Source organism: Strigops habroptila, chromosome 9 (assembly GCF_004027225.2).
Source record: "Strigops habroptila isolate Jane chromosome 9, bStrHab1.2.pri, whole genome shotgun sequence".
Classification (NCBI taxonomy): domain Eukaryota; kingdom Metazoa; phylum Chordata; class Aves; order Psittaciformes; family Psittacidae; genus Strigops; species Strigops habroptila.
Genome location: NC_044285.2, coordinates 31,128,526 through 31,138,537, shown reverse-complemented (window position 1 = coordinate 31,138,537; position 10,012 = coordinate 31,128,526).

Here is a 10,012-nt window from a genome sequence, read left to right as displayed (position 1 = left end):
ACAAAGGTAGAAGAGAAGGCAGTTAAGAGCTAAGCTCAAAATGGAGTTTGTGTACTGAAAGAGAGTACCTGATCTTGGACAAAAACAAGCTGTACCAGGATTTCTCAAGTCATCAAATTGGTACATCAAACTAAAGGTCAACAATTACTATTTAATCTGTTGTGAAATCAGGGTCTGATATAAAACTGAAGGGCAACACAATATAAATAATTATTAACCTTTATAAATATGTGTGTAAACTGAGAAAAATAAAATTATTCCAACAATCTCTGATTAAAATTAGAGATTTCCACGCCCAGCACAAAATATTATGAATAAGATTAAGCAGATTGTAAACTCATTTTTCAACACATTTGGAAACAGGGACAAAAATGATGTGAAAATGTTTATTAGACAACTGATACAAATCTCTTGGAAAGGTAAAACTAACTTCATGGAGCTTTATATCAGACTCTAAATATGTCTGATTAACTGAATAACACAGGAACTCTTAAATAAAATGTGCAAAAAATTAAATAATCTCTCAGGCCGTTGTGCAAGGTCAGAGTTGAATGAGGTACAGAGTGACTCTTTGCAGCTTTAGTAAGGGAAAGAATGAGAAAGGAAAGGATCCTTAGAAATACAGTATATGCCCTTTTCAACTGAGAGAGGCACACACTGCTTGTTATCTCAATGAACGGGAGGAGGGCAGGCACTCAGGGGCCAAAGGGAGTGCTAGATGCACAGCTTTTATTTCTGCACCTTTTCCTGCCATGTCGTATAGAAATTCCAAGCAGGTCTTATATGACTATTCAGTTTTTAGGAGGAAGGGAGAAAAAATGAAGCACAATAAAGTCCCAAAATAACAAAAAAAACACCTCACTGAAAGAACAGGAAGAACAAGTGTAGGAAGAAAACTGCAGTTGGTGTACCTCAGTCGTGAGTCAAGATTTGTTATATAGTCTGGTTTGCATTACTAACTGTATTGTCTCCGAGCTGTTCATGTGGGAAGTGCCCAAGAGTAGGGAGCAGCATCTATATGAAAAAGTTAATTGATGTACTTGTTATATGGCAAAAAACAGCAGTATGCATCTGAAAAGAATGGAAAACCTTTCATTCTAAATTTAAATTACAGTTTACAGACTTTATAGAGCCTTTCCTATGCTGCAGAAGTATCTGCTTTTAAAAAAAACAAAAAACCCCGACATAATAAAAACAGTTGATATGAAAATACTTGAGAAATACTTGGTAATATAAAAATTGGTAATATGAAAATGCACAGGCAGATCACCCAAGAGTGAAAAAGAAATTAAGAATAAAAGTTGAGGGAAGGAGGACTAGTTCCAGCTAAGGTTAATCTAGAGAAGATACTTTGGTGTCGAATGGGAGAATCTATTGTAATGACTAGGACTTGGCAGGGGAGAGAAAAACATTACAGTATATTTTGTAGCAAGAAAAATATCTGAAGGAAGCTTTCTTTAGGAACTGACTGCTATTCTCATCAATTCCTGTCATTAAATACTGTTTGATGCAGTAATCAATGCCCAGTATATGATAGTATTCATATTGTATAGTGCAAGTGTACCTGGCTGTGTGTTGAGGCAGATATTCCTAATAAAAAGGCCAATCTTTGTGGACTATAGACACCTTTGTGTTCCACTATCAAAAAGAAAAAGTGGACATATAACAATAGCATTGAAGTATGAGGCAAATAGGTTAGATTTGTGGAAAGGGTGTCCTGAGCAACATGCATAAGAGATGCCTCTCTGTGGTGCAAGTACAGCACAGATGCCTGACTGCTTCAGCTTCAGAGACAATCATTGGATTTCCAAAGCAACACAAGTCTTTGACCTCATTCAGGTTCTGCTTGTAGGAAAAAAAGGAGTTCCTAAGTTATCAGTACATGGGCAGGGATGCTACTTCAGGTTGTGTGCATCTTTCTTTTATTTTCTTAGAAGAGACACTTCTACAAAACAGTTCAATTTACACTAAAATGATCAGTTGTTTTATATCATCTGTGTGCTCTGTTTTGGAAGGGGAATGAAGACCAGTCTCCTACCCATAGGCAACATATACACCAGTACTCTCAGCGTTCTGTGCAGTGGAGCAGACATGACATATATGAGCTTGTGTGATGTATAGAAATCTGACTGTTCCTGAGCCCTCTCCCTCAACTTTTGGAAAGTGAGGGCTGGTTTACACAGTCTGCATCCTCCTTTCCGTATCAGCATGGCAAGCATGCAAATATAGCCAAGTGCTCTCAATGGTGGCACTGTGGTGATTGTGGCACTGTGGAGTGGAAGGCAGCTTTCATCAAGGTGGAGGGTTGATAGAAACTGGCAGGGTGTTCTGTGCCAAAAGAGTAATAGAATAACTCACTGAAGCTGGCACTGCTGGACACGTCAGGTATTTTCTCTCAGGGTTCATAACCCAAGCCCAGAGAAGACTTGCAAAAGTTTAACTTTGTAGAACGTCTTATCCTGCTGTTGGCACAGACTGGTCATTTAAATTCATGTCATTGTTTGAAGGATCAGAGCCTTAATTCCCAACAGAATTCCTCTGCTGCCAGAGGAAAAAATTGTGCGGTACTGAGAGATTAAGATTCAGAAGGTGCCATGCCAGTAGGGGAGTTAAAATAAAGGGATTCAGAGCTACTTAAAATGGCTTCTCTTTGCATTTGAAGCATGCGTCATCCTGTTTGGGTGTATTTTATAAAAATGCAAATGTGGCCGAAGGGTTGGATTCCAATATGTACAAGATATGAATCAGTGCTTTGACCTGTTCCTGATGTATAAGTGCTATAAATATGCCAGCATATTTACCTCCCACACATTTTTTAATTTATACATGTTTCATGTAATTATCAGAATTATAGCAACTAAAGATATCTTTTAAGAATTGTAGGTTTTCTCACTTAAAGTACCATTCCCTTGTAGGGATAGTTGTAAGTGTAATTTAGGAGCAAATGCTGGGTAATGTTATTCTATAGAAAAAGAATGCATTATCATACTGCAATTACATAATCATGAGCACAAGTGTATGACAAATTGTAATAAATTGCAGGTAGAAACCCCTTCCAAAAAAGAAATTACCACTCATAGGTAGCATGTCTAATTGCTTATCTGCCCTATGAATCCCTATGGGATAGATGTATGGGAAAGAATTAAGTAGTTGCACCAGATGCTCTGAATTCAGGAAATAAAAAAGGCTGAAAATAAAATAGAAGATAAAAACTGAAGTGTAATGAAAATGCAAAAATATTTGTTCATAATATATTGTTTTGGTGACTTGACTGTAGCTTAACTGCCGCCTTAGGGTGATGATGGATATCGCTATAGTTAACTATTCTAAACAAAACTGAAATTTAGGGTAAGAAAACCTCTTAAGTCAGGATAAGAAAGTGATTAAAAAAAAATTAAAGAAATAAAGTAACATCCTTTTTTTACCTTTTTTTTTTTTTTGCACCAAAGAAAGATTTTTATAAAAGACTTTTCTGAATAGATTCTTCAGTGGGCCACAGCAAGGTGATTCCATGTGTTCAAAAATGGTTTTCAATTTTTTTTTTACAGAGGCATCCAGTTTCCAAAAATCCACTCCTGCGTTAGAAAGAAAGTTAAGTAAGTAGAAGTACCCTCTTCATTATCACTCTGTATACCCTACCAGACAGCTTTTTCATTGTCAGTGTGGCTGATGACACGAAGATGGCTTTCTAGAATAGGGCAAAAGGATGCTTTTTTAACTGAAATGATTAGAATGAACAGCTTAATTTCCAGGCATAAACTTCATACTGTGCTTGAGTAGGGAGCTCTGATTATAATGATAGGAATGGAAGGAACATCAAATTCCTGTCCAGAGGAAAATACTGATCCCAGGTGAGTGCTTGAGTGCTCAGCCAATTGAGTCTTCTGTGCCAGCTGGACAATGCCAGTAATGGCCATTTCCCAGAAAGTGATAAAGTCACCTGCCAAGATTCAGCCTTTGGCGGTCTCCCTGTGTGGCAAGTAAGTTTTTGAACCTGGTCACCACATGGTAGCATTGGAATTAATAGAAGAAGGTAATAGTAGTCAGCTGCCCACACATGATTGTCATCATCCATATTTTATCAAATTCAGTTCCTAAATGTCAAACCCATAATCCTTTGGTGACAGTATCTAGAAACTAGGAGGAGTTTGACTGACTTCCTTGTATATCAATTGTCCAAGCTGAAAGAATCACAGATAAACACGAGCAAAAAGAATGGGAAAAAAAAAATCAATTTCTTTAACTTTTTGTAATATTGGGTAAAGGAATTCTGCGTACAACATATCACTGAGAGTTGTAGCTTCCTTAAGCATATGAAAAAATATCTGCAAAGGAGAAAGCAGTACAAAACTCTAAGGTGATTCTGATTTCCCCTCTGCCCCCACCTTTAATTTCAGTACAACGGGTTTTAAGGACTCGGGGTTTTGACTTGGTGGTTGCATGAACATAAAATCACAATGTGAAACCAATTTGACTACTTGGTCTCACCTGGATCATATTGAGAACCTTGTGAAATGGCAAATTTGGCATGTTTTTGCATCCAGGGTTGTAAAATTAGCCAGCTTTATTTGTAACTGGATATTAGGTTGAAAATTCCTGTAAAGTCAAAAGAGTGACAGGGAAGTGTCTTTATGTGATTTCATATATTATTTTCCACATGGTGGATTTTTATTACTGATATCAGAACAGTTTAGGACATTTCATGTTTTCAAATGAAATCTATAGACAGAACATACTAGCATGGTCTAGGAATGGTGCTTTAAAAATAAATATGTCCTGATTCACATGGGTTTAGCTGAAAGATAGAGTGACACTAAAGTCAAATATTGCATACTTCCATTCACCGATATTTTGAAGTCTGGGAGCAGGCTAGAAGAAAATAAGTGAAAGCAGTGGTAAGTTTTTTTCTTACCACTGTAAGAAATACAGTGGTAAGCTGTATTTTTTTCTTGCTGCTCAGTGATGTTGACTTCTGAGGAGCTGTTCAAGAAAATGTTTGTATTGTCAGTTGTGAGAGGCTATGTTTGCTGTAACGTGAGCCTTTGCATCATTGCCACTGAAAGTGTGTCAGTTATACAAGGAGTTTTTACAAGCCCTTGAAGAAAAAAATCCTGCTCTGAAATTTAACTGAGAGTTTGATTTATGCACCAGATAGCAGAAAAAATATTAACCTTTCAATGTCTTTATTATGACACAAGCTCTGTTTATTTTAATTGATTGCCTCATTGCCTCATTCCGTGAGTAGCTGGCAGTCTCTTGCTCCTGTACCCAGCTGAAGTAAAGAAGAATTTAAGCCTGCATTTGTCAGACAAACCAAATAGTGCTTGTTTGAGCCTCTTGTGTACGACTCACATCAGCTAAACTAATCTCTCTAATGTGATGGAAATTACTTCACCTGACAAAATCTGCTTTTGGCAAGGTTACCAGAATGAAAAGTGAGTAAAAGTGAAGTTATGAATAGAAGCTGAAAACATGTCTCTAAATAGTTAAGGGAACCCGTGCTGTAATGACGAATGAAAAGGAAGGACTGCATCAGGGGCCAGGAAGAGGAAGCCAGAAAATTTTAGATCAGCATTGTGCTGATTTTGGGGATAGCCTCATACCAAAGTGCTCAGCTGGAAACAGTACATGCCTGATTCAAGTGTCGTCCCTTCTTCCAGCACTCTGGAGTCCAAATGAATTCAAAGGGAGTGTATGGTTCTTTGGTGCAGCACCAGCAACAGCCAGTTGAAACCAGTGCCACTTTGAAAGACTGGATCTAGGTGTTATTATGAAAACAGATTGTGAATTCTGGGTGGTTTCAGAGTAATAAAAGAGAATAAAAGGAGTAAATGGCTTAATGGTTCAGATTTCAATTTGCAAAATTACATCTAAATGCCAAGTACCTCCCTATTGAGATGCAAATATTGTGCCTGAGCAGTGAGGCAACTTCTGCTTTCTCAAGAGATTGCACAGATCACTTCAGTCCATACCACTGGCCAGAGGAGCTTTTATGATAGCATAAATGCACATGCTATTGTTATTTGTCTCTTGTCCACTGCTGAATGCAAGAAAGCCTAGGGTACCTGGCTCATACTAACTTCCATGACTGTCTTTCTTCTGTCCCAGAATACACAATATTCAAAGTGCTGTGTGGCAGGAGAAAAGAGATGGAGAAAATCTCTTTCTCTAGGGAAGGGTTGGGAGAAGCTCCAAGGCTAATCTAATTCTTTTTGTTCTGCAATTTTACAGTCTATCAACAGTTTGTTACACCATGGAGGAAAATGGGGTTTTTCCTTTGTCTTGATGGAAAAGATTCAAGTTCCGTAAGATGATACATTTATTAATTTGTTGGGACATTTTGTTATTTTCAGTTACATTTGAGAAGGCAACATATGTGATGACAGTTTGATGGTTTGATGCAAAGGGAAACGTACAGATCAATACTTGGCTCTGCAAGTCAGGAAAGTTCCTCCTGAAAAAGATGGAAAACCCATTTGTTTAACTTCTTCACATTGGATAAGTGACTATTTCATGATCTAACAACTCCCAAGTAGGTATGTGAAAAGGCATACAGAAGAATCATGGATTGTACACACTGGTGTCTTTACATTGTACTTTTGGAGGTAGACATGTAAACCTTCTGAACCGACAAGAATTCTTGTGACTTCCACTACTGTGGCAGCAAGCCTAGCTCAGTGCACCACCCTCTCAGCAGAGCTTGCCCTCAGTGTCATGCCAAATGCGTATGCAGCTTCCATCTGACTCAAGTCACAGGCTAGTTTCCATCTGCCTGCTGAAATCTGGATAGACATTTGAATAACAACAGCATGCAGTAAATGGACAACAACAATTCTTGAGATGCTTTCGCTGGAAGTGCCTGGATATTTGCATTATAGAATTAGACAAAGAGATATTTGTTCATTTGACTTAAGCCCCCCTTTTTTGAGTGTATAGGTAAGAAAGGCAGAGAGGAGAGTGAATTTCATCAGATGCTATAAACGCAAATGTCTGACTCCTTTCAAAACCTTTCAAGAACTGCAGGTTTAGTCCATCTCATGGTTTAAGCTGATATTGGCACGGGTTGGTAATTTGGTTTAGCTGCAGTGTCTATCATTGTGGTTGGAGTGGCTGCAGTGTCTGCCACTAGGGTTGGAGTGGCTGCAGTATCTGTTGTTGGGGTTGGTGCAGCTGCTGTGCTTGGGGGTTGAGTAACACCAGCAGGTGCATTGTCTGTTGCTGTCAGGGTATGAGCAGCTGCTGTGCTTGTCACTGGGGTTGGTGTAGCTGCTGTGCTTGGAGTTGGAGTAGCTTCATCGTCTATTGCTTTGCCATCAGATCCAGAGACATCTTTTTCCCTTTGAAGGTGCTGGATAGTGTCGAGCCGGGCTCTGTAGGCGTAGGCCAAGCCCCACCACGTTGCCATGATTTTCCTTCTCTGGTATTACCAGGACGACAAGACACCTAGTTTAAGTGTTTTGATAGTTTTTCTGTATTTTGCACTTGTTTAGTGGTGAAATTCCAAAGCACTGGAAGGGCCCACTGGCCTAGATACTTGCCCATACTATCCCACGCACCCTGCCACTCTGTCCGGCTGTCCGACTGTCCGGCCTCAGGGAAAATCTCTTGGTGGTCCTCTTATACTGTTGTCTAATCTTAGACCAGACCCAAACCTGACCCTGCTTAATTTTCGAGATCAAATGAAATAGGGTGTTCTTAGGGTGGGATGTCTGTGGGTAAAACACACTTGGAATGTGCCAACATGCTAATTCCCAGCACAAGCAGCAGGCAGGTCTCAGGGGTATTCAAAGGCCATCCAAAACCTTTAGAACTCTCAAATGCTTCTGTAAATAGCCTGATGGGGAAGTAAGGGGTGTGAGGGCATGTCTCCTTCTTAGGTTGACCACCCGAGGAGGAAAAAAATTGTGTAATTGCTAAAAAAATTCCATTATATACCTCCCAAAGTACAGAGATGTTGAGCACACTGGGAACGTATACCAGCCCAGTTTCATGATCAATGAGTCTATTGTATTACAAGTCATTACCAGGAAGTACAGTGAAACAATAACCTTAGGCCCCCCAGCCAACAAACACTAAAACAGCAAATACTGGCTGTAAGTAAGGTATGACATGCTGAAACTCTGAGATCAAGAGCAACAACTCTGAAAGCAAATAAATCAGCACTGTGACAAGTGACTATTAATCCAAGACTATCGATTTGTGATAATCGCTTATCACATATGTGATTAGACAAACTCTGGTCAGATCTGCCGTTATGTCAACACTTCGAGCCCCACATCGGGTGCCACAAAGAACAGACGTGGTTTAAGCCCAGATGGCAACTCAGAACCTTGAGGCCGCTTGCTCATTCTCTCCTTCTTTCTCCCCCCACTCCTGGAGGGATGGGAAGGAGAATCGAAAGAATGTAAATCCCACGGGTTGAGATAAGAACAGTCCAGTAACTAAGGTATAATACAAAACCACTACTGCCACCAATAATAATAATGATAAGGGAAATAACAAGGGGAGAGAATACAATTGGTCACCACCCACCAACTGATACCCAGCCTGACCCAAGCAGCGATCTGGGCCTTCTGGGTAACTCCCCCCAGTTTCTATACTGAGCATGATGTGCTGTGGTATAGAATACCCCTTTGGCCAGTTTGGATCAGGGTGTCCTGTCTCTGCTTCCTCCCGGCTTCCCCTCCTCCCTGGCAGAGCAGGAGACTGAGAAAGTCCTTGATTGGAGTAAGCATTACTTACCAAGAACTAAAAACATCAACCTTGTTCCCAGAACAAAGTCAAAAACACAGCACTGCACCAGCTACTAAGGAGGAGAAAAATGACTGCTATAGGTGAACCCAGGACAGTCCAGCACTGAGGTCCACCTTGTCCAGTATCCTACCTGCAGCTGCAACCTGAGACATTAAAAAATAAAAGAATGCCATAAATATATTATGTATAGAGTGTTCTTCCCTGCTTCCAGCTGATCAGTGATCTGGAGATGGGGAAAAAGCTGATGGTTTTGGCACTTTTGATGGAGGAAATATGGTGTTGATCAACTAAGGACTTTGTATTTTCTGCTTGTTTGCAGATTTGCTGGAAAAGTGCAAGGGTTAGAAGACAATTAAAGGTTACAACAGTGACCTTGAATAAAGAGAAAGGAAACATGTATCTCTATTGATTGTTAATGTAATATTACTATATGTCTTTCTGTTGGTATTGTTAAAAAAAAAACAAATAACCCCTCCCTTCCCAAAATGCAGAGTGTGTAGTTCCCAGTATTTATATTTATGTTATCTTACGTCTCTAAGTCCCTTTATAAATAATGCTAAACTAAATGTATAGTAGATATTTTAGAAGTCTTTTATAGCTAAACGTCATCTGCATGCTTGTTTTCTGGGTCTTGTTTCACAGGCAATTTTTATATATAGTTCAAGCAAGATCACCTGTTTTACCGTCCAGTCTTCCGTACTTGTGTCTGTAACACTAGCATGATTTTTCCAATAGGATGCTTAGAACTCCCTTATTCTCTCCATGTATTTGAAAACATAAATTGTTTATGATTATCACATATTAGGAACTACATAGTGTTTAGTAGATGTAGGCTAATAACTGTTCTAATACTAATAATTTTGCAGTAGCTCCAAGGCACCTTCGTAGAAGACCAGAGTTTTTTTCCTCTTATATGCTGTAAAAGTTCAGCGAAAACTGCACATTCTTGTTGTTCTTAAATCACAAACAGTATTTAGCAGTTGCATTTTTGTGGGTACACTGGGTCCTAAACTGTTCCATTTTGAAGTTTTTTAATGCTGGTTTATGATTTATTATTTCTATATCTCTTTCTGTTCAGTTTCTGATCTTATTGCATTTTACTGTCTAAGAATAACTGCTTCATTTTGAAGATAAAACTAGCAGAACCGTATCAATTTTTTTTCTAAAGTAATGTTATTATATGTTTATTTTTCTGTTTGCTTATACAATAGATGCAGATTGGCACATGTTCTACATTCTACATCTGTTTCTACTAAGA